Below are 5,389 nucleotides of genomic sequence, written 5' to 3'. Positions count from 1 at the left end.
ACAATTCAGTTACTATTTTTACGTTTTATTACGACACCTCACATTCCACACACACAGTTCACAAATAATTCGTTTGATGCGTTAGATGATTATACAGTATGTCGTTAAGCAATATGGGTATATAAAACGATGTGAAAAGACGTGAAAATACGTGGTTTAGCTGTAAAGACAAAAATACATATTCTTTAATATCAATAAAAGATTTACCACAACAGTCACTATGATGAATTCAATGCACGTGGGGAGGCTTAGTGCATAAATGTCTTAAAATATGAAATTGCTTAAATGACATGTCAGGAATTATATTGCCGTTAATTCATATGTTCGTAAACGTTGTATTTAAAACATTATTACTTTACACTTACAACTTGTGAGGGGGTATATGCGTTAATTAATGATCAATAGAATTCTATGAAATATAAAACAATGGCGGCGTTTGTTAATAAGGCGGTTCGTTACGTTGATCATAGTGCAACTTACAGTTCTAGGGCTTACTTCGTTTAATGCGTTACTCTTAATACAAGCGTTGTACTAATATTTCTGCCGTAACAACCCCTCCACCCCTTCCAAATTTTACAACTGTGAAACCCCGAAGAAATAAACTTGTTAAAAAACCTAACCTAGAGAATATTGAACAGATTGTGAAATTACGTGAAAGCAGGATAAGTGGGCGCTCTAATAAATATTGAATAGGAACTGAGTCTTGTGTCTTAACCCTCCATTATATACATAACATTCAATTACTGTACCTTTAATTGCAATAAACTACGTAGCATAGATAGGATAGAAAAAGTGTTTCAGAAAGTGTTGGACTTAAATGTGAACTTCGTGTGCTTACAAGAGACTTATTGGGATGCAGACTTACTGAACACAATTAATAAGAAATGGGAGGGTACAGTAATTGTAAATAATTATGACAATGTGTGTCCGTCCAGAGGTGTTGCAATCTTAATCCGGAAGAATGTTTTGAACTCTGTGTCTATTATATCAACTTCCTCAGATAATGAAGGTAGAATCTTGAAAGTGGACCTGGATATAGAGGATAGGAATTTGTCTTTATTTTCCATTTATGCCCCCAATCACTCTCTCGAGAGAATTGCTTTCTTACAAACCCTTGGGACATTCATTGATCCAGATAGAGAATGCATTTTGTGTGGGGACTACAATGAAGTCTTCTGTCACTATCTTGATAGAGGTAAAGGAATGACCACCGTTAGAGAAAGCTCCCTAGCCTTGCAAAACTTTGTCATTAGCCATGGCCTTGTCGATATTTTTAGGTACCGAAATCCTGATAAAAGGCTTTTTACTAGGAAATCCACTGTCCAGGGTCAAGTTAAGATGAGCCGTATAGATCATATTTTAATTTCTAGGTCCATGTTATGTAATGTAATAAATTCTAATATATTTCATACTACTTTTTCAGACCATAATATTGTGAAATTATGTATTGATTTTAATGATTGTGATAAAGGACCAGGAGTGTATATTTTAAATAACACCCTTTTACAAGATAGTAAGTACGTTAATATTATAAATAATTTAATTGATAATGAAAGCAAGAATGAATTGTTATATAGTAATCCACTTGTATGGTGGGATAACTTTAAGCATAAAGTTAAGCGAACTTCTCAGGATTACTCCCGTAAAATTAGCAAAGAGAAATCTGCAAATATCTATAAAATTCAAAATAGCTTACAAAGAGAGTACACAAAGGTTGCAAATAATCCGAAGCATAGTTCTAATCTTCTGACTGAACTGGAAAATCAACTTAAAGATTTCGAAAATGAGAAATGTCAGGGAGCAATCCTGAGAAGCAAAGCAATAAATGCCACTGAGGGGGACAAAAACACAAGCTATTTTCTTAAGTTGGAAAAACATCGACAGAATAAAAACTCCATTAAGGAATTGATAAATAGTGATGGGGAAATCTTGAATACAACATCTGATATACTTGATCAATGTACTAAATTTTATAAGCAGTTATATACCATAGACCCTACAGAAAATGATAATGATAATTATGTTCAGCATCTATGTAGCCTCATAAATAACAAGTTGACAGAGAGTGACAGAGAGCAGTGTGATCGGCCTATTACCCTGTCTGAACTTTCTGAAACCTTGGTAGGTATGAGGACTGGGAAGAGTCCAGGACTAGATAGTATCACAGTTGAGTTTTATCTTCGGTTTTGGGACAAAATAGGACCATTGTTTTTAAATGTTATTAATGTTATATTTTCTAATTGTAATCTCTCCAGGTCTATGGGCAGGGGCATCCTGACACTTATTTATAAAGAAAAGGGAGATAAAAAAGATTTGAAGAACTTTCGACCAATTTCTCTCCTCCAAAATGACTATAAATTGGTGTCGAGAGTCCTTGCTGGTAGACTTGGAAAGGTTATACATTCATTAGTCTCGCCTGAACAGACATGCGCAGTTCCTGGCCGCAGTATCTTTGATAACATTCATTCCATTAGAGACATTATTGATTATGCAACAAGTGAAGATGTTGAAGGTTATCTCTTATCCTTAGACATGTGGAAAGCCTACGATGTTTTATCCCATAAATATTTATTTCGTATTTTACAGAGTTTTGGATTTGGTTCTTATTTTACAACTTGGATAATTATTTTATATACAGGTATTTTTAGTACTGTCAAGTGCAATGGTCATTTGTCTTCCTTCTTCCCAATAACACGCAGTATAAGACAAGGTGACCCAATGAGCTCCATGTTGTATGTTTTGTGTGCACAACCCTTAAACAACCTTGTTAAATTATCTCCCCTTAAAGGCATCGATATAAAATTTAGTAATGTTACATCCTTGATATTTCAATATGCTGACGATACTAATTTTACCTTTTCAAATCTGAAGTCAGTAAACAATGTTTTTAAGATTATTGAACCTTATTGTAAAGCTTCTGGGGCTAGAGTTAATATAGAGAAAAGTCAGATCCTTCCTCTGGGAAAAGTCCGAAACGAAACCTTAAAGCTTGAAGTTCCACTCAAACAAGTTGATAATATTAAGATACTGGGTGTTTATTTAGGTAATAATGATGCATTGTGCAACGAATTAAACTGGGACCCCAAAATTACCAAAATTCAATGCATTCTTAACATGTGGAAGCTTAGAAATTTAACTCTTGTAGGTAAGGTTACTGTTATTCAATCTCTTCTACTTACACAATTATATCATTGTCTTACTGTTTTGTATATACCGAATGAGATAGCTAATAAGATTCAAACGTTATTTACTAATTTTATTTGGGACAATAAGCCACCTCTAATTAAGTACTCTAGTGTAATTAATAGCAAGTTAACTGGTGGTCTAGGCTTACCAGACATCAAAATGAAATCCTGTGCATTTGGTTTGAAAATATTGAAGAAAGTTTGTGATTCATCGTTTTATTCAATATGGAAGTCAGTATTGAACTATTTTACTCTAAAGCATGCTACGATCAAAGCTACAGACCTACTTAAAGTGATTGCTAGTAAGAACATCATAAAAGAGTTCCCTCCCTTCTACCAGCTTATGTTCAATTCTTGGGACTCGTTAATGAACGGTAGCCGATCTCCCTTAGATAATTTGTATGATGTATCACTACAGCCCTTGTTTGATAATCCATTAATAAGACATGAAGGCAAACCAATTAAGTGTAAATATTTTAGTAAATATGGAATTAATACAATCTATGACATTATTTATTATGTTATCCCAGGCTTTTTACCTATAGGTGTTATAGTAGACGATTTTATAGAATCGGAATGTACACTCGACTATATTGTAAAGTTGCTGGAAATTATCAAATCTGCTATCCCTCACGATTGGGTACATATTATTGAAACGGAAGAGTATACTGCCAAATCTGCACCAGAGCCCCGCTGTATAATCAATCGTGAGGAACTCAAATTTGACAATTTCACATCTAAGACCTTATATGGTATACTAATTAAGAATAAGTGCACAGAACCGATTGGTTTTTTAAAGTGGAATACTATTTTTAAGAGTGTTAATTGGCCAATTGTCTGCATAAATACACATGAATCTCTTAAAGATGCTAAACAAATTGACCTCGATTATAAAATCCTGCATAATATTATATGGACAAGATCTAAACTATTAATGATTGGTAAAATTAATGATGATATCTGTCAGATATGTAATGAGGAATCAGAGGATCTAAATCATTTGTTATTTTCCTGTCTAGATCTCTCCCTCCTCCTTCATCTTTTGAACCTTTTGTTGTCGGATATTCTATCCAGAACTGTAACAGACGATGAATTACAATTATATATTTGTCTAGGCTTACAGACAAGAATTAAGGGTCAACCATTTAGGCTATGTAACATAATTTTAAGTGTAGCCCGTAAAACAATATTTCATAGAAGGCATATTGTAACAAACAATCCCAGATCCAATGTAGATATTATAAAATTATTTAAATACAACTTACGCCAAAGTTTATATTTCATTAAGTATTTCTATGGAAAAACAAAAAGAAATTTTATAAAAGACTTTGTGTCACCATCATGTCTAATCCTACTGGAAATAGATGGTTCGATTAGTTTAGATTTTTAATTACATATATAGATATATATACATGTCTCAGTTAAAATGCTCCATCTGAGCACTACATATTTCCATGTTAAAGATTTTGTTTTGAAAGTATCTTCACCTAAACTTTAGATTGATTTCGATTTCGAAATCTAAGGCTCTGGTATTTAGATACATTTCACAATATTAGTATTTTTTAAAAAAAAAAGATTCTTTTTATCTTTCATTGTACAAATACAAGTTTTTAAATTTGTAAATAATATTTCATTTAATAACCTACATATAATAATATGTAATATCTTTTAAAAGTATATTTCAATGTATTTAATTGCTATAAATACTGTATTGTGTATATCACTATAATTATGTTAATAAATCTTCCAAAGATAAAAAAAAAAAAAAAAAGCACTCTTGGCTGTCTCCGTAGCGCAGCGGATAGCGCGCTGGACTTCTAGCTTCCGCTTTCACAGTGTAAGGACGTGTTTACCTTCGCTCTGAAGTTCAACCAAGCGAGACTTTATTACTAGTGGTTAGTAGTAGTGACTTGTAAATAGATTTTGTGTATAAAGAGACATTATATATAGTGTAGATTTGTTTATAAACAGCGTTTTAGGGGCCTTTTGGCCCCAATAACTGTGATATTGTTTTACCTGTGATATATATTTCCTGTGATATTTGAACTTTTCTGTGATATTCTCCACCCCGCATAGGATAGCGGCGGTGCTTTCTGGATTAATAAAATGGCGACGTCGGGACGACGCTACGCCAAAGAGAACACAGTGAAGGTAACTAATGTTGACATTAAAAATGTTAGTATGATTGATTTTATCGAAGCAGT

Source organism: Lottia gigantea (genome assembly GCF_000327385.1).
Source record: "Lottia gigantea unplaced genomic scaffold LOTGIsca_1, whole genome shotgun sequence".
NCBI lineage: Eukaryota > Metazoa > Mollusca > Gastropoda > Lottiidae > Lottia > Lottia gigantea.
The sequence above is the reverse complement of the archived record's forward strand: the minus strand, read 5'-3'. Positions refer to the sequence as shown.